The sequence below is a fragment of the Schistocerca nitens genome, chromosome 11 (genome assembly GCF_023898315.1).
Source record: "Schistocerca nitens isolate TAMUIC-IGC-003100 chromosome 11, iqSchNite1.1, whole genome shotgun sequence".
NCBI classification, from domain to species: domain Eukaryota; kingdom Metazoa; phylum Arthropoda; class Insecta; order Orthoptera; family Acrididae; genus Schistocerca; species Schistocerca nitens.
This window is the reverse complement of record NC_064624.1, coordinates 125,472,572-125,493,711: the sequence shown is the minus strand read 5'-3', so window position 1 is coordinate 125,493,711 and position 21,140 is coordinate 125,472,572. Positions and strand designations below refer to the sequence as shown.

The following is a 21,140-nucleotide window of genomic DNA, read 5'->3' as shown; positions in this document are numbered from 1 at the left end:
TTAAGATGAGAGGCGAGTGCCTGGATTTCAATCGCCTCGTTCTAGGGGCCAACAAGCACATCACAGTGGCTTAGGAGCTGAGGAATTTTAATTATTTTTTTTACATCCCTTGAAAATGAAGTTCTGTCTTCGAAGATCTACAGGGTCAATGTGGTTTAGAGTTAGTAACCAGTGAAACGGAGTACATCTCATTCAACCTGTTATTGTCGTAACTGCTGCATTTAGTTGACCGTCGGTTTTTCTCAAGTGTGGACAACTAAGCAACACTGGAACACACCATTCGGCAGCAGAGTCGACGAGCTCCAAGGAAGAACATGGCAGTATTGTAGCTCTTGCGCCCCAAGCCGTATATTGTTATTGCGTAATCTCAGTTTTTTCATGTAGCACACGGTTTCTTGTAAGCAGCTTGAGTAGCTCAGTTGTTAGAGCACTTGCCCGTGAAAAGCAAAGGTCCCGAGATCGAGTCTCGTCCCGGAACACAGTTTTAATCTGCCACGGAATTTCATACCAGCGCACACTCCGATGCAGAGTCATAATTTCCTTCTAGATATTTTACCAAGTCGTGGTGGCAGAGGACTGTACCATTTGATATGACAACTGGCCGTGGTGGCCGAGCGGTTCTAGGTGCTTCAGTCTGGAACCGCGCTGCTGTACTTAAGTTAGTAAGTAGGATGTGTGGTTAGTTAGTTAGCTAGTCATATGATTTGTTTGTTAATTAAAAGTTGTGTGGCCTCATGCCCACGAAACAAGCAAAACTTACCCGAATTTGCGGAAAAAATTAATATTTGGGTTGCGCTGCTGTTACGGTCGCAGGTTCCGATCCTGCCTCGGGCATGGATGTGCGTGATGTCCTTAGGTTAGTTAGGTTTAAGTAGTTCTAAGTTCTAGGGGACTGATGACCTCAGATGTTAAGTCCCAAAGTGCTCAGAGCCATATGAGCCATTAGATATGACATGTAGCTTTGCATTGGCCATTCTATTGTTAAGATGAAAGCAGCTGACATGAATTGGCAACTACAATACGACGGTTCTTCTCAGGAGCGATCGACCAGATATCTGGGTCATAACGTTCGAAACTTTCGGCTTAATGTTGAGAAAACAATGTAGAGGTGGCAGTGATTCAAGTAACACACACACATACACACAGACACACACACACACACACACACACACACACACACACACAGAGAGAGAGAGAGAGAGAGAGAGAGAGAGAGAGAGAGAGAGAGAGAGAGAGGCACTGAGAAAGGCGATATTCAAAAGGACGTATAGCCGATTGTGGAATCCAGGGAGCTACATATCAGCAGAGAATACGTCGAGGGGGTGTGACGCGTTATTCAGTGGCCCCTAGGGTGCAACAGTGTACTAATAGGCGCCATATTTTGCGTAGGCATTCTGCAGTTCTTGTGAGAGCGAGAGAGTTTGCGTATTGTTTTGTAAGCTACACACTTGCCGAATTTATTTTCGGAATTGTGCCCGCCGTTTGCTCAGGCTATATACAGGATCCAGAATGAGATTTTCACTCTGCAGCGGAGTGTGCGCTGATATGAAACTTCCTGGCAGATTAAAACTGTGTGCCCGACCGAGACTCGAACTCGGGACCTTTGCCTTTCGCGGGCAAGTGCTCGCCCGCGAAAGGCAAAGGTCCCGAGTTCGAGTCTCGGTCGGGCACACAGTTTTAATCTGCCAGGAAGTTTCATATCAGCGCACACTCCGCTGCAGAGTGAAAATCTCATTCTGGAAACATCCCCCAGGCTGTGGCTAAGCCATGTCTCCGCTATAACCTTTCTTTCAGGAGTGCTAGTTCTGCAAGGTTCGCAGGAGAGCTTCTGTAAAGTTTGGAAGGTAGGAGACGAGATACTGGCAGAAGTAAAGCTGTGAGACCGGGCGTGAGTCGTGCTTCGGTAGCTCAGTTGGTAGAGCACTTGCCCGTGAAAGGCAAAGGTCCCGAGTTCGAGTCTCGGTCGGGCACACAGTTTTAATCTGCCAGGAAGTTTTATATACAGGATGTCCCATATATCTTGACCACCCTGAATAACTGTTTGTCCAGATGCAAATTACAAGATGTCCCAAGCAAATGTTCTTTAGTCGTCAGGGGGACATCAATCAGCATGATTGCCTTCGTGGTAGCTTTGTTTTTTGCAAAGATATGAACAGCAATATGACTTTTTTAAAAGGCATCCTGTATTTTTTATTCGGTAATTCATTTAGTCTCCTAAAGGCCTGTTCAAAAATGTATCACAGTGTACCATTCACTGAAACACAACATCATTAATTGCGTAACACAACACTGACTTTGGGCCCGGGATCACTAACTCGTCCACTTGCTGGAGTTGTCACAAAAGAAATGAAAAACAAGTAAAAACATAACACAAAATTGACTTTGACTCTCCTGTACCACTGGCCAGGAGTAGAACATTCCAAAGTGCTCAAAGTGGTGACCCTGGACACCGATACACTGGTTCACTCGTTGAATGAAAGAATTACGAGGTACATTCAAGTTCTAAGGCCTCCGATTTTTTTTTCTCCGGACTGGAAAGAGATAGAAATATGCGCATTGTTTTAAAATGAGGCTGCGTTCATTGTCAATACGTCCCAGAGATGGCAGCACTGTACGGCAGATGGAATTTTACCGCCAGCGGCGAGAATGAGAACTGTTTTCAATACTTAAAATGGCGACGTTTTCCTTACTTGAACAGCGTGCAATCATTCGTTTTCTGAATTTGCGTGGTGTGAAACCAATTGAAATTCATCGACAGTTGAAGGAGACATGTGGTGATTGAGTTACGGATGTGTCGAAAGTGCGTTCGTGGGTGGTGGGTGTGACAGTTTAATGAAGGCACAACATCGTCTGACAACAAACCGAAACAACCTCGGGCTCTCACCAGCCGGTCCGACGACACGACCGAGAAAGTGGAGAGAATTGTTTTGGGGGATCGCCGAATGACTGTCGAACAGATCGCCTCCAGAGTTGGCATTTCTGTGGGTTCTGTGCACACAATCCTGCATGACGACCTGAAAATGCGAAAAGTATCATCCAGGTGGGTGCCACGAATGCTGACGGACGACCACACGGCTGCCCGTGTGGCACGTTGCCGAGCAATGTTGACGCGCAACGACAGCACGAATGGGACTTTCTTTTCGTCGGTTGTGACAGTGGATGAGACGTGGATGCCATTTTTCAATCCAGAAACAAACCGCCAGTCAGCTCAATGGAAGCACACAGATTCACCGCCACCAAAAAAATTTCGGGTAACCGCCAGTGCTGAAAAAATGATGGTGTCCACGTTCTGGGACAGCGAGGGCGTAATCCTTACCCATTGCGTTCCAAAGGGCACTACGGTAACAGGTGCATCCTACGAAAATGTTTTGAAGAACAAATTCATTCTTGCACTGCAACAAAAACGTCCGGGAAGGGCTGCACGCGTGCTGTTTCACCGAGACAACGCACCCGCATATCGAGCTAACGTTACGCAACTTTGAAGTGATTCCTCATGCTTCCTACTCACCTGACCTGCCTCCTAGTGACTTTTACCTTTTTCCAACAATAAAAGACACTCTCCGTGGCCGCACATTCACCAGCCGTGCTGCTATTGCCTCAGTGATTTTCCAGTGGTCAAAACAGACTCCTAAAGAAGCCTTCGCCGCTGCCATGGAATCATGGTGTCAACGTTGTGAAAAATGTGTACGTCTGCAGGGCGATTACGTCGAGAAGTAACGCCAGTTTCATCGATTTCGGGTGAGTAGTTAATTAGAAAAAAAATCGGAGGCCTTAGAACTTGAATGCACCTCGTATTTACTGCTTCCAGTGTTGCCAGCTGAAGAGAATTACAAGCAAGCACGATACATTACTACATGATCTCTGGAGATGTTGGAATATCGTGATAGACAACGTCTTTAATGCATCCACAAAGGAAAAAGTCCAGAGGGTTTTCAATCACGAGACGTAACAGGCCAAGTAACTGTTCCTTCTCGACCGTTCCATCTGCCAGGATGCTTTCGGTTCAGAACACGACGTGCACGGAAGGCATTATGTGCTGGACACCCACCGTGTTGATACCACATGCGCATTCTGGTTCTTAGCGGCACTTCATCCAGAAGAGGAGGAAGAATTCGTCTGAGGACGTGGGTATACGCTGTGCCGTTTAGACTACCAGTGATGAAATAAGGACCAATAATTGTAGTACCAAGCATCCCACACCACACGTTAACTCTCCATTGACGCTGATGTCCCACCTGTCTAAGCCATCGTAGGTTGTCGCCGGACCAATAATGCATGTCCTTTCTATTTACCTGTCCTTCGTTTGAGAAGGAACATTCATCGGTAAATAGAACATTGGAGAAGAAGTTCGGGTTGGCGAGGATTTGCTGCTGTGTCGACGGCCAGAACTGTACACGTTCCTGGGAATCATTCCCATGCAATTCATGATGTAGGTGTACATGTCTAGGATGGAACCGGTGACGTGTAGAAATACGATGTACACTGGCTTTAGGAATGCCAGTCTCGTGTTCAAGCTGTCGTGTGCTCACATGTGGATTCGTAGCAACGGAAGCGAGAACAGTAACTTCGGCAGCTTCGTCTGTGCGAGTGCTACGACGATTGCGTTGTCGTGGGCTGAAACTTCCCTTTTTCTGAAGTGTCGCAGCAAGACGAGAAAACATTAGTCGGGAAAGTGGGTTCTTGTCAGGATATCATTCTCTGTACAGTTCTGCTGCCTGTCTACCATTTCACCTACCTTCGGCAACAACAATAAAAGACGCGTTATGTCATGCAGTTTGTAGGAAGGACAGCCTTTACTGCATGCCTACTTCACACAACAGTATTTAAAAGGACTAAACTGCCGTACATAAGAAAACAGTTTTCCAATTACTGTCCTGCTAACTTGCATTCCTCATAGACGAGTAGCATTTCTACCTTCTCTTCGTTGGTGTACATTCTACTCACGCAACTCTTCTACTGACGATGGTTGATGACGGAATGACGGGCGTGCATTCTACTTGTGTTTACATTTGTCCTCTGTCAACATCAGCACGTGGATGTTTTCCATTACCCCGAGTACCTGCACTAAGCGCTGGGAGCGTTAACGCCAGTGATATGTAATTAATAGCGTTGTGTTTCAGTGAACGGTAACACTGTGGTACATTTTTGAGTAGGTCTTTAGGAGAGGAAATGAATTACCGAATAAAAAATACAGGGTGCAATTTTAAAAAAGTCATACCGCTGTTCATATCTTTGTATAAAACAAAGCTACAACGAAGGCAATCATGCTGATTGATGTCCCCCTGACGGCTAAGGAACATTTGCTTGGGACATCTTATAATTTGCATGTGGACAAACAGTTATTTAGGGTTGTTGTTGTTGTGGTCTTCAGTCCTGAGACTGGTTTGATGCAGCTCTCCATGCTACTCTATCCTGTGCAAGCTTCTTCATCTCCCAGTACCTACTGCAACCTACATCCTTCTGAATCTGCTTAATGTATTCTTCTCTTGGTCTCCCCCTACGATTTTTACCCTCCACGCTGCCCTCCAATACTAAATTGGTGATCCCTTGATGCCTCAGAACATGTCCTCTTCTCCCCAATCCTATTCAATACTTCCTCATTAGTTACGTGATCTACCCATCTAATCTTCAGCATTCTTCTGTAGCACCACATTTCGAAACCTTCTCTTCTTGTCCAAACTATTTACCGTCCATGTTTCACTTCCATACATGGCTACACTCCATACAAATACTTTCAGAAATGACTTCCTGACACTTAAATCTATACCCGATGTTAACAAATTTCTCTTCTTCAGAAACGCTTTCCTTGCCATTGCCAGTCTACATTTTATATCCTCTCTACTTCGACCTCATTTCCTAATCTAATTCCCTCAGCATCACCCGACTTAATTCGACGACATTCCATTATCCTCGTTTTGCTTTTGTTGATGTTCATCTTATATCCTCCCTTCAAGACACCATCCATTCCGTTCAGCTGCTCTTCCAAGTCCTTTCCTGTCTCTGACAGAATTACAATGTCATCGGCGAACCTCAAAGTTTTTATTTCTTCTCCATGGATTTTAATACCTATTCCGAATTTTTCTTTTGTTTCCTTTACTGCTTGCTCAATATACAGATTGAATAACATCGGGGAGAGGCTACAACCCTGTCTCACTCCCTTCCCAACCACTGCTTCCCTTTCATACCCCTCGACTCTTATAACTGCCATCTGGTTTCTGTACAAATTGTAAATAGCCTTTAGCTCCCTGTATTTTACCCCTGCCACCTTTAGAATTTGAAAGAGAGTATTCCAGTCAACATTTTCAAAAGCTTTCTCTAAGTCTACAAATGCTAGAAACGTACGTTTGCCTTTCCTTAATCTTTCTTCTAAGATAAGTCGTAAGGTCAGTATTGCCTCACGTGTTCCAGTATTTTTACGGAATCCAAACTGATCTTCCCCGAGGTCGGCTTCTACTAGTTTTTCCATTCGTCTGTAAAGAATTCGTGTTAGTATTTTGCAGCTGTGGCTTATTAAACTGATTGTTCGGTAATTCTCACATCTGTCAACACCTGCTTTCTTTGGGATTGGGATTATTATATTCTTCTTGAAGTCTGAGGGTATTTCGCCTGTTTCATACATCTTGCTCACCAGATGGTAGAGTTTTGTCAGGACTGGCTCTCCCAAGGCCGTCAGTAGTTCCAATGGAATGTTGTCTACTCCGGGGGGCCTTGTTTCGACTCAGGTCTTTCAGTGCTCTGTCAAACTCTTCACGCAGTATCGTATCTCCCATTTAATCTTCATCTACATCCTCTTCCATTTCCATAATATTGTCCTCAAGTACATCGCCCTTGTATAGACCCTCTATATACTCCTTCCACCTTTCTGCTTTCCCTTCTTAGGGTGGTCAACATAAATGGGACATCCTGTAAATGCACCCACATTCCTTGACAAAAGGTGGAAAATTTATGTGTCGTGTAGCTGTGCTGTGCTGTTGTTTTGTGTACATCGGCTTTTTGTTTACTCGTGCAATAAAGATTATGCAAGTTCTCCTTGCCGTATACCTCAAGCCATATGATACGAGGTGCGGCTGTAAAATAACGATGCTGCCGCAGAGAAAGTACGCATGCGCCAAAGATGAAGGAGCAACTGCTGTGCAACGCGAAGCCTCCTCAGTTGAATGCTGTAGAAGAATCAGTGTGGCCGGAAAAACGATATGCGTAATAACAGACCAATGAATTGTCTTGAATTTCGACATCAATCTTGGGAAAACTGCTACTGACACCTGTTGGGATACTAAAAGAAATCTGTGACGAAGACTGTTTAACACGTACTCGAATCTTTGAGTGGTTCAAGCGTTCCCAAGATGGCCGAGAAGACGTTGAAGATGACTCACGCCTAGGGCGCTCTTCAACATCAAAATAGGATGAGACTATCAAAAAAGCAGGTAATCTGATTCTATCTGACAGTCGGTTCAGTATTCGAATCGATTGCTGAAACCGTGGGAACTGACAAATGATATGTAAGGCAAATTTAACATAATAAAATTGAGATCAGAAAAACGTGTGCCTAACTGGTGCCGAAAATTCTCACGATCGAACAAAAAGACGCTCTTGAAAATGTTTGTGCTGATACTTTGGATAGCACTGAAAACGATCGTAATTTCTCGGAAAGTGTGATAACATGTGACGAATCTTAGTTTTTCGCTTACGATCCAGAAACTAAGGGCCAACCCATGCAATGGAAGGGCTAAACCCTACTGAGACCGACAACAGGTTGAATGAGCAACTCAGGATTCAAAGCGATGATGACTGTTTTTTTTCCGATATTCACGGAATTCTGTATCTTCACTGGGTGTTACTTATAATCCGTCTTGATTGCATAAAATGTTTATTCACATGAGCTGTTGCGGATCCTCTAGAACCATCTTCAGATCAGTAGTGATTCTGCAACGGTAAGAGGTTCCTACTCAGTGGTCTGAAGATGAACACAGCAGTGGTCGAAACCGGTCACCTTGATAAATAAATCGTGATCAAGACTGTTTTTAATAGTAAATATCCTCAGATCTGCAATTTTGGTAACAGGAGTAACCCGTCCACACTCAGCAACCTTCACATGCTGCGTCACATGCTACACCTGGATTTATTGTCTGGGATGCGATTTCATATGTCAGCAGGGGCACTCTAGTGGTTACCCCACACACCCTTACTGCAAATTTGTTGTTCAATCTGGTGATTCGACCGATTGTGTTGCTTTTCATGAACAGCTTAGCAGGGAGTGTTTTCCAACAGGATAACGCTCGCCCGTATACCGCTGTTGTAACCGTACATGCTCTACAGAATCTCGAGATGTTTCCTTGGCCTGCTCGATCATCAGATCCGTCTCCAATCGACCATATATGGGACATCATCCACAAACAGCATTAACCGTCCCTGTATCGACCGACCAAGTGTAACAGGCATGGAACTTCATTCCATAAACTGACATCTGGCATCCGTACAACACAATGCAGGGACGTTTGCATGCATGCATTCAACATTCTCGCTGTTACACCGTTCAGTAATGTACCAGCATTTTACATTTGCAATGCCTTATCTCGCGCTTACGTCGACCTGTGATCTTCCAAAGTTAATCACTTAAATATGTTACCTAGTCAAATGTTTTCCCGAAGTTTCATTAGTATATACACTCCTGGAAATTGAAATAAGAACACCGTGAATTCATTGTCCCAGGAAGGGGAAACTTTATTGACACATTCCTGGGGTCAGATACATCACATGATCACACTGACAGAACCACAGGAACATAGACACAGGCAACAGAGCATGCACAATGTCGGCACTAGTACAGTGTATATCCACCTTTCGCAGCAATGCAGGCTGCTATTCTCCCATGGAGACGATCGTAGAGATGCTGGATGTAGTCCTGTGGAACGGCTTGCCATGCCATTTCCACCTGGCGCCTCAGTTGGACCAGCGTTCGTGCTGGACGTGCAGACCGCGTGAGACGACGCTTCATCCAGTCCCAAACATGCTCAATGGGGGACAGATCCGGAGATCTTGCTGGCCAGGGTAGTTGACTTACATCTTCTAGAGCACGTTGGGTGGCACGGGATACATGCGGACGTGCATTGTCCTGTTGGAACAGCAAGTTCCCTTGCCGGTCTAGGAATGGTAGAACGATGGGTTCGATGACGGTTTGGATGTACCGTGCACTATTCAGTGTCCCCTCGACGATCACCAGTGGTGTACGGCCAGTGTAGGAGATCGCTCCCCACACCATGATGCCGGGTGTTGGCCCTGTGTGCCTCGGTCGTATGCAGTCCTGATTGTGGCGCTCACCTGCACGGCGCCAAACACGCATACGACCATCATTGGCACCGAGGCAGAAGCGACTCTCATCGCTGAAGACGACACGTCTCCATTCGTCCCTCCATTCACGCCTGTCGCGACACCACTGGAGGCGGGCTGCACGATGTTGGGGCGTGAGCGGAAGACGGCCTAACGGTGTGCGGGACCGTAGCCCAGCTTCATGGAGACGGTTGCGAATGGTCCTCGCCGATACCCCAGGAGCAACAGTGTCCCTAATTTGCTGGGAAGTGGCGGTGCGGTCCCCTACGGCACTGCGTAGGATCCTAGGGTCTTGGCGTGCATCCGTGCGTCGCTGCAGTCCGGTCCCAGGTCGACGGGCACGTGCACCTTCCGCCGACCACTGGCGACAACATCGATGTACTGTGGAGACCTCACGCCCCACGTGTTGAGCAATTCGGCGGTACGTCCACCCGGCCTCCCGCATGCCCACTATACGTCCTCGCTCAAAGTCCGTCAACTGCACATACGGTTCACGTCCACGCTGTCGCGGCATGCTACCAGTGTTAAAGACTGCGATGCAGCTCCGTATGCCACGGCAAACTGGCTGAAACTGACGGCGGCGGTGCACAAATGCTGCGCAGCTAGCGCCATTCGACGGCCAACACCGCGGTTCCTGGTGTGTCCGCTGTGCCGTGCGTGTGATCATTGCTTGTACAGCCCTCTCGCAGTGTCCGGAGCAAGTATGGTGGGTCTGACACACCGGTGTCAATGTGTTCTTTTTTCCATTTCCAGGAGTGTATTAATTATTTTTTAGTGTGACGAGTTTTGTTTCTGTCAGTGTTTTAATCAACATTACTACCTTGAGGTTCTTGCTCAACACCGAGAGAAAATAAGAAAAAAACGAGTCGAATTATGGAAGTACAAATCATGTGTTCTGCGTCGAGGCTGACCGACTCATAACGCATTCTCCGCCGAGAGCTTTCTGGCGAAGTACAGCACCTCACTGTTGAACTATCCGCTTTATTCACCTGACCTACCAACACGTGACTATTCGCCAGGGTCAAGTCTGCGTTAAAAGGAATCCGTTGAAGCAGTGAAAGGAAAACCGTCACACGTTATCAAAGAGCTCACACAGGAAAACTTTCAGTAGTGTTTCCATCAGTGGAAAATTCGCACGGAGTGTTGTGGGGGCAGAGGGGGGGGGGGGGGGAGTATCTTGAGGATGACAGTAATTAAATATGTAAGTTTTCGAAATAAAATATTTTACGGCAGTAGTCCCGTTATTTTATAACCACACTTCGTACTCCGAGAGTTTAATGACGATGGAGAATCTTGCATCATACTTCGTAACATTTACGAAACGTCAGTAGCACTAGTTTTTGTTGCGAATGAAAACTTATTTACTGGATGGCAGGTATGGTGAATTACCTCTTTTTTTCAGTGCGTGTTATGAAGAAAATGATTCAGATTTTAGAAGATGCAACAAGCATTACTCCACTTATTGTTTTGTGTTGTCTACTAATAATTTGAAATGAAGTATGACTTCATATTACAAAATATGGCTTTGAGACAGCAAGGCATGTAACTTCCTGTGAGAAAAGTTTGTTGCTTTATATTATAAGTTCAAATTATAACAGGAGCCCCTTGTATTTTTATGCAGATTAGAAAGTGCAAATTACTCTTCAAAATTATCTTTATATACTTTGTACACTCATAATTGTACTGCGAAGTTTTACATCTGTACAATGAGCAGATGATGAACTAATTCAAGAGAAAGCTAGTTTAGCTAGGCAGTATCTTAAGTATTAATTTCATAATCTTAACGATCATCCAGCAACTTTGTTGCGTGTTCGACTGTCTGGGTGGGGCCGGGCGATGTGGCCGAGCGGTTCTAGGCGCTTCAGTCCGGAACCGCGCTACTGCTACGGTCGCAGGTTCGAATCCTGCCTCTGGCATGGATGTGTGTGAAGTCCTTGGGTTAGTTAGGTTTAAGTAGTTCTAAATCTAGGGGACTGATGACCTCAGATGTTAAGTCCCACAGTGCTACATCTATATCTACATTTACATTTATACTCCGCAAGCCACCCAACGGTGTGTGGCGGAGGGCACATTAGGTGCCACTGTCATTACCTCCCTTTCCTGTTCCAGTCGCGTATGGTTCGCGGGAAGAACGACTGTCTGAAAGCCTCCGTGCCCGCTCGAATCTCTCTAATTTTACATTCGTCATCTCCTCGGGAGGTATAAGTAGGGGGAAGCAATATATTCGATACCTCATCCAGAAACGCACCATCTCTATCTCCTCCGTCAACCCGATCTGGTACGGATCCCACACTGATGAGCAATACTCAAGTATAGGTCGAACGAGTGTTTTGTAAGCCACCTCCTTTGTTGATGGACTACATTTTCTAAGCACTCTCCCAATGAATCTCAACCTGGTACCCGCCTTACCAACAATTAATTTTATATGATCATTGCACTTCAAATCGTTCCGCACGCATACTCCCAGATATTTTACAGAAGTAACTGCTACCAGTGTTTGTTCCGCTATCATATAATCATACAATAAAGGATCCTTCTTTCTATGTATTCGCAATACATTACATTTGTCTATGTTAAGGGACAGTTGCCACTCCCTGCACCAAGTGCCTATCCGCTGCAGATCTTCCTGCATTTCGCTGCCATTTTCTAATGCTGCAACTTCTCTGTATACTACAGCATCATCCGCGAAAAGCCGCATGGAACTTCCGACACTATCTACTAGGTCATTTATATACACTCGTGGAAATGGAAAAAAGAACACATTGACACCGGTGTGTCAGACCCACCATACTTGCTCCGGACACTGCGAGAGGGCTGTACAAGCAATGATCACACGCACGGCACAGCGGACACACCAGGAACCGCGGTGTTGGCCGTCGAATGGCGCTAGCTGCGCAGCATTTGTGCACCGCCGCCGTCAGTGTCAGCCAGTTTGCCGTGGCATACGGAGCTCCATCGCAGTCTTTAACACTGGTAGCATGCCGCGACAGCGTGGACGTGAACCGTATGTGCAGTTGACGGATTTTGAGCGAGGGCGTATAGTGGGCATGCGGGAGGCCGGGTGGACGTACCGCCGAATTGCTCAACACGTGGGGCGTGAGGTCTCCACAGTACATCGATGTTGTCGCCAGTGGTCGGCGGAAGGTGCACGTGCCCGTCGACCTGCGACCGGACCGCAGCGACGCACGGATGCACGCCAAGACCGTAGGATCCTACGCAGTGCCGTAGGGGACCGCACCGCCACTTCCCAGCAAATTAGGGACACTGTTGCTCCTGGGGTATCGGCGAGGACCATTCGCAACCGTCTCCATGAAGCTGGGCTACGGTCCCGCACACCGTTAGGCCGTCTTCCGCTCACGCCCCAACATCGTGCAGCCCGCCTCCAGTGGTGTCGCGACAGGCGTGAATGGAGGGACGAATGGAGACGTGTCGTCTTCAGCGACGAGAGTCGCTTCTGCCTTGGTGCCAATGATGGTCGTATGCGTGTTTGGCGCCGTGCAGGTGAGCGCCACAATCACGACTGCATACGACCGAGGCACACAGGGCCAACACCCGGCATCATGGTGTGGGGAGCGATGTCCTACACTGGCCGTACACCACTGGTGATCGTCGAGGGGACACTGAATAGTGCACGGTACATCCAAACCGTCATCGAACCCATCGTTCTACCATTCCTAGACCGGCAAGGGAACTTGCTGTTCCAACAGGACAATGCACGTCCGCATGTATCCCGTGCCACCCAACGTGCTCTAGAAGGTGTAAGTCAACTACCCTGGCCAGCAAGATCTCCGGATCTGTCCCCCATTGAGCATGTTTGGGACTGGATGAAGCGTCGTCTCACGCGGTCTGCACGTCCGGCACGAACGCTGGTCCAACTGAGGCGCCAGGTGGAAATGGCATGGCAAGCCGTTCCACAGGACTACATCCAGCATCTCTGCGATCGTCTCCATGGGAGAATAGCAGCCTGCATTGCTGCGAAAGGTGGATATACACTGTACTAGTGCCGACATTGTGCATGCTCTGTTGCCTGTGTCTATGTGCCTGTGGTTCTGTCAGTGTGATCATGTGATGTATCTGACCCCAGGAATGTGTCAATAAAGTTTCCCCTTCCTGGGACAATGAATTGACGGTGTTCTTATTTCAATTTCCAGGAGTGTATATTGTGAAAAGCAATGGTCCCATAACACTCCCCTGTGGCGCGCCAGATGTTACTTTAACGTCTGTAGACGTCTCTCCATTGATAACAACATGCTGTGTTCCGTTTTATAAAAACTCTTCAATCCAGCCACACAGGTGGTCTTCTTCAAAACGGGGAATCATTTATGTATTTGCTACTACTGCACTGTTTGTACCTACAAGTGGTGCAGTACAGTTTCAACTTCTCTCTTTCACCACTTGTTTGCAATGGAAGCCTGCTACTACTCGTCAAGTGAAATGGCGGATATGATATTCTGCTACGGGTTAGGACATGGACGTAGGCTGCGTGACAGTGCCCCCTACGCCGAAAAATATCGACAGCTCAGAGTGCCCTCTGGTAAACTGTTCGGCAGACCTTAGCAGCGCCTGACAGCACAAGCAGCCTTGCACCTCGGAAGACTGGCGGTGGAAAGTCCAGCACAGCCCGCACGCCTGACATTGAGGAGCGTCCGAACGCTAGGTGGAAGAAATCCCTGGCGCCAGTGTGCGACGATTAGCGGCAGCAGAAGGCGTGTCTCACTCTCTTATCTGGAGAATACTTCGTGAATAAATGCTGTACCCATGTCATCTACAGCGCGTTCGTGCCGTAAGGCCACAGGATCATCAATGGCAGACGGCGGTCTTACACTACTGGCCATTACAATTGCTACACCAAGAAGAAATGCAGATGATAAACGGGTATTCATTGGACAAATATATTATACTAGAACTGAAACGTGATTACATTTTCACGCAATTTGGGTGCATAGATCCTGAGAAATCAGTACCGAGAACAACCACCTCTGGCCGTAATAACGGCCTCGATACGCCTGGGCATTGAGTCAAACAGAGCTCTGATGGCGTGTACAGGTACAGCTGCCCATGCAGCTTCAACCCGATACCACAGTTCATCAAGAGTAGTGACTGGCGTATTGTGACGAGCCAGTTGCTCGGCCACCATTGACCAGACGTTTTCAATTGGTGAGAGATGTGGAGAATGTGCTGGCCAGGGCAGCAGTCGAACATTTTCTGTATCCAGAAAGGCCCGTACAGGACCTGCAACATGCGGGCGTGCATTATCCTGCTGAAATGCAGGGTTTCGGAGAGATCGAATGGAGGGTAGAGCCACGGGTCGTAACACATCTGAAATGTAACGTCCGCTGTTCAAAGTGCCATCAATGTGAACAAGAGGTGACCGAGACGTGTAACCAATGGCACTCCATACCATCACGCCGGGTGATATGCCAGTATGGCGATGACGAATACACGCTTCCAATGTGCGTTCACCGCGAAGTCGCCAAACACGGATGCGACCATCGTGGTGCTGTAAACAGGGAATCTCCATTCATCCGAAAAAATTCGTGAAATCAGGCTCGTTGTCGAGTACACCATCGAAGGCGCTCCTGTCTGTGATGCAGCATCAAGGGTAGCCGCAGCGACGTTCTCTGAGCTGATAGTCCGTGCTGCTGCAAACGTGGTCGAACTGTTCGTGCAGATGGTTGTTGTCTTGCAAACGTCCCCATCTGTTCACTCAGGGATCGAGACGTGGCTGCACGATCCGTTACAGCCGTGCGGATAAGATGCCTGTCATCTCGACTGCTAGTGATACGAGGCCGTCGGGATCCAGCACTGCGTTCAGTATTACCCTCCTGAACCCACCGATTCCATATTCTGCTAACAGTCATTGGATGTCGACCAACGCGAGCAGCAATGTCGCGATACGATAAACCGCATTCGCGATAGGCTACAATCCGACCTTTATCAAAGTCAGAAAAGTGATGGTACGCATTTCTCCTCCTTACACGACGCATCACAACAACGTTTCACCAGGCAACGCCAGTCAACTGCTGTTTGTGAATGAGAAATCGGTCGGAATCTTTCCTTGCGTTAGCACGTTGTATGTGTCGCCACCGGCGCCAACCTTGTGTGGATGCTCTGAAAAGCTAATCATTTGCGTATCACGGCATCTTCCTCCTGTCGGTTAAATTTCGCGTCTGTAGCACGTCACCTTCGTGGCGTAGCAATTTCAATGGCCAATAGAGTATCATTCGCTCTTGCAAAAGTGTGCCACAGATCCACTGTTCACATGCAAGATTGTATTTACCGATGAGGCAGATTTGACAAGAGATGGTGTTGCGAATTTCCACAACCAGCTTGTATGGGCGTATTTAAATCCCCAAGAAATTCAGCAGAGAGGTCATCAACACCGATTCTCAATCATCGTATGGGAAGGCGTACTGCGCGATAGATTAACAGAGCGATGCGTTCTGCTACGGTCGCAGGTTCGAATCCTGCCTCGGGCATGGATGCGCGTGATGTCCTTAGGATAGGTTTAAGTAGTTCTAAGTTCTACGGGACTGATGACTATGTTAAGTCCTATAGTGCTTAGAGCCATTTGAACCATTTCGATACGTGCTACCGCAAAAGTTAAGTGTGGAGCAATATCTAAACCTTCTCATTAATCTGTTGCCTACCTTGCTAGAGGCCGTGCTATTGCAGCAAGGAATACGAAAGTGATTCATGCATCATGGTGCACCAGCACACTTTCATCGCATATGACGCTGGCATTTTAGGACCGCTGGATTGGTCCAAGTGGGGGCGGCACGGACGCCAAAATGGAAAATATTGAAATAAACGATATCGGAATTGAAAAACAACTGCTATCACTTAGTAGCGGAAAAGCATCCGGACCAGACGAGATACCCATAAGATTCTACAGTGATTATGCTAAAGAACTTGCCCCCTTTCTATCAGCAATTTATCGTAGATCTCTGGAAGAACGTAAAGTACCTAGCGACTGGAAGAAAGCCCAGGTCGTTCCCATTTTCAAGAAGGGTCATAAATCAGATGCGAATAATTATAGGCCTATTTCGCTTACGTCAATCTGTTGTAGAATAATGGAACATGTTTTGTGTTCTCGTATTATGACGTTCTTAGATAATACAAATCTCCTTCATCATAACCAACATGGATTCCGCAAACAGAGATCATGTGAAACTCAGCTCGCCCTATTTGCCCAAGAAATTCACAGTGCCGTAGACACTGGCGAGCAGATTGATGCCGTATTCCTGGACTTCAGGAAGGCATTTGATACGGTTCCGCACTTACGTTTAGTGAAATAAATACGAGCTTACGGAATATCGGACCGGGTTTGTGATTGGATTCAGGATTTCCTAGAAGAAAGAACACAACATGTCATTCTTAACGCTTCAAAATCTGCAGATGTAGAGGTAATTTCGGGAGTACCGCAAGGAAGCGTGATAGGACCTTTATTGTTTACAATATACGTAAATGACTTAGTTGACAACATCGGTAGCTCCGTGAGGCTATTTGCAGATGACACGGTTGTCTACAAGAAAGTAGCAACATCAGAAGACTCGTACGTACTCCAGGAAGACCTGCAGAGGATTAATGAATGGTGCGACAGCTGGCAGCTTTCCCTAAACGTAGATAAATGTAATATAATGCGCATACATAGGGGCAGAAATCCATTCCAGTACGATTATGCCATAGGTGGTAAATCATTGGAAGCGGTAACGACCGTAAAATACTTAGGAGTTACTATCCGGAGCGATCTGAAGTGGAATGATCACATAAAACAAATAGTCGGAAAAGCAGGCACCAGGTTGAGATTCATAGGAAGAATTCTAAGAAAATGTGACTCATCGACGAAAGAAGTAGCTTACAAAACGCTTGTTCGTCCGATTCTTGAGTATTGCTCATCAGTATGGGACCCTTACCAGGTTGGATTGATAGAAGAGATAGACATGATCCAGCGAAAAGCAGCGCGATTCGTCACGGGGACATTTAGTCAGCGCGAGAGCGTTACGGAGATGCTGAACAAGCTCCAGTGGCGGACACTTCAAGAAAGGCGTTACGCAATACGGAGAGGTTTATTATCGAAATTACGAGAGAGCACATTCCGGGAAGAGATGGGCAACATATTACTACCGCCCACATATATCTCGCGTAATGATCACAACGAAAAGATCCGAGAAATTAGAGCAAATACGGAGACTTACAAGCAGTCGTTCTTCCCACGCACAATTCGTGAATGGAACAGGGAAGGGGGGATCAGATAGTGGTACAATAAGTACCCTCCGCCACACACCGTAAGGTGGCTCGCGGAGTATAGATGTAGATGTAAGCCTGCCTTTTCCTCAGATGTCAATCCCCTAGACTTTTGCTTGCGGGGACACTTGAAGGAATTGGTAAACGCCATTCTAATCAACGACGCCATGCCAATCAATTACGTGAGGGCGCTACAGGATAGCGTCTTCAATGCGTCCCGGAAGGTACAACAACAACCGGGTGTACTTCAAAGGGTGCGTAACACGTTACTCTGGAGGGCAGAGGGGGGCATTGTCATTAATGGACCCCACGTTGAACACCTCCTGTAAACACGTGTTTTTCGCAGAAAGTACGCATTTCCGGACCCATGTACTGAAAGGAGTCTATTGGGGCACACTTGTACAGGGTGGCGCACGAAATATGTTACCAACTGTTTCTTTCACAATTTACGACGCACATTAGATATCCCGCTGGGATCACTACAGCAGTACCAGCAGAGCTTGGAAAAACAAACGAGTTACGAAATGACGTGTAATTCACGATACTGCCGCTAGGGGACTAGTAAGCAGCAATGGCTGACAATGGAAGACTGACGACACAGCAACGATCGGCAATTGTGTTACTTTTTAATGAAACGAAAAGTCTTGTTGTGACTCAGAGGCGTTTTCGACAACAGTTTAACACACGATGGCTCCCTTGCAAGAAGACCATCCACAGATTGTACGATAAATGTGGACAGGAAGGAACAGTATTGGAAGCGAAGCGACCTCGGCCTAAGCCTGTTTGTCCGCCGGAGAATACTGTAGCGGTACGAGTTGCTGTACAGAGAAGTCCCGGGAAATCGTGTAGAAAGGCAGCAGTGCAACTGGGAATACCCAGACGCTCCGTTCAACGCATTCTTAAAAGTGACCTCCATATGTACCCATACAAGATGACCTGTGCACAGAAGCTCACTGTAGAACACAAGCAGCAGAGACTACTGTTTGCTCGGTGGGCGGAGGATAGGGAAGAAACTCTCAACAGCGTTTGGTTTTCAGACGAGGCGCATTTTCATTTAGACAGTGTGGTTAACAAAGTATACGCTTTTGGGCCGCTGAAAACCCACAAATACTTCATGAACGTCAACATTATGCTCCGAGGATTACAGCGTGGGCCGCAATTTCCAGTCACGGACTTATTGGACCCTTTTTCTTTGAAGAAACTGTGAACAGCGAGCGTTATTTGAGCATGCCTCGCAATAGCTTCATTCCACAGCTTCTTGCTACTGCCTTGCCCTTCAACACGCAGTGGTTCGTGCAAGATGGAGAAAGGCCACATACTGCAAACACTGTGTTGGAGTTTTTACACGAGCATTTCGACATGCGGATCATTTCACTCTGGTTTCCAGGTCGCTTCAATGACGGACAAAATTGGCCCCCCAGTAGTCCAGACCTCAATCCGTGTGACTTTCTTCTTTTGGGGGTACCTAAAGCAAAAAAATTTTCTCGAAACGTCCACGGGATTTACTGGAGCTGAGAAGACTTATTCTTCAAGCTTGCAGTGCAATTACGGAAGACATGTGCCGTATGGCTATCACTAACTGCAGTGTTCGTTTGAAGGAAGGTAGGAAACAAAATGGTGGACATATTGAGCATGTGCTGAGTTAGAACAAATCTCCATGGACGGCTCTTCATTGTAGTATGTGTTCCTTTCAGATTGTACTCACATAAAAGTTTATACTCAAAAAATTTTAACACATCTCGTGCGCCACCCTGTATTGGGGCACCAGAATATGATAACAATATTAATGCAAATTAAAACGAAACTATTATATTTCAAACGATGTATGTCTGTGATAGGCTTTATAATGCGGATCGCTGACTGTACACCACCGCAGAGCCAAAGATGCTGCTTCTGGTCTGAGATTGTAGTGTCGGAGTAAGAGAGTGCTTGGCGCACAGTAGTGGGCAGCTGTCTCTAAGCGAAAGAGGATGGAGTAGGCAGTTTCTGTGGTGTTCTGTGTGAAACCACGAACTGTTAGATTACGAGAACAGTAAGCAGAAGTCTTCTCGCAGGCAAGGTAAAGATGTTAAATAATCTTCATTTTTGTTTTGCCAGCACGTAGCGTAGAAGTGTTGGCTGATAATTTGCAATTGTTGCGTAACCACAGAACATACGTAAACTGATTTGATAAGAAGCCTAGTTAGATATTTCACTTTTATAATGTTTCTATGATTCGTTCTTTCTTCTGTAGTGGTCAATCCAATGATTGGTTTGCAAACAGCTACAATGGTAGCTTGTCTCCATTCTGTGCGTCTTTCAGCTTTTCTCTTCATTTCTTTATAGGTGTTGCATCCCACATCTTTCACGATTTGATCCATGTACCTCAGTCGTGGTCTTCCTCTTGGTCTTTTTCCCTCGACATATCCCTCTATGTTCAGGAGTCCTTAATGTCGTAATAGATGGCCTGTAAATTGCACTCTTCTTTTAACAATGAAACTCCAGAACCTTTTCACCTTCTCTCGCCAGAGCCACTTCGTTTGTAACTGTTAACAGAGCTATATCTAATTTGATGATTTGCATTTATGCTGGTTTAGTGAGGTTAGATAATACTTGCTGTATAAATCTCGCTGTTTGTGGATCAATTAGTAAATATGATATATTATTCTAACTTATGTAACATCAATTGTAGATGTTTCTGAAAAGACAAACTTGACTTGCGATATAACTTTGCTAAAAAAAAGAACCTCAGTGTTAGTAATTCACCATAATCAGTACAGCCTCCTTGTACAGGTCGTATGTGTTTCAAAGAAGTTTGGTTTTCAAAAATGGTTTCAAAAATGGTTCAAATGGCTCTGAGCACTATGCGACTTAACTTCTGAGGTCGTCAGTCGCCTAGAACTTAGAGCTACTTAAACCTAACTAACCTAAGGACATCACACACATCCATGCCCGAGGCAGGGTTCGAACCTGCGACCGTAGCGGTCGCTCGATTCCAGACTGTAGCGCCTAGAACCGCAAGGCCACTCCGGCCGGCAAGTTTGGTTTTTCCTGAAATCTCGTTTATCACCAAGTTTTTCTTGTATTTTTGAAAGTATTACGGCCAGCATTGATCACGACTGAGCATGTAGCTAGCATATTTTATTTTTTTCATGAGAGACCGGAATATATCGCCTTCTACCTTTGCTGCTTTACAGGTAAGACAATTTAATGTATTTGATAGGTGCACACGGACCAAAGTTATCAGTTTTGAACAGGGCCAGAGGATTCAGTCCGTAAGGGACTGAATATATTTTGTAGTGACTCTATTTCTTTACTGGTATTGGGAGTTGCACTGCCCCATCAATTCGTGTAAAGTTTTGCTAGCAATAACACAGAGTAAGTACACTATTTGTAGCTACAACATGCTACACGATAACTCATGTATGCATTCCACATTTCAGACATTAATTCAGCGTAATTGTATGACGTTTTCTTTTTAAAAGAACGTTACTGTATCCATTTCCGGTTCATGTTTATTGGAGTTATTTTCCTTGTTTCTATGAGTACTGCTACCTGTTAAAGTACTCGACTTGTTCTTTAACACC

The 21,140-nt window shown here is 46.3% G+C and overlaps 1 protein-coding gene and 1 non-coding gene across 2 annotated transcripts in view; both read left to right on the top strand.

The window, feature by feature from the left end:
* The window catches only part of LOC126212700 (pleckstrin homology domain-containing family G member 5), an 870,566-nt gene that overhangs the window by 27,226 nt on the left and 822,200 nt on the right, over window positions 1-21,140 (top strand). The window lies entirely within an intron of this gene.
* Window positions 1,897-1,971, top strand: Trnas-uga (transfer RNA serine (anticodon UGA)). Its single transcript has one exon. It is a non-coding gene; the product is annotated as a tRNA-Ser (tRNA).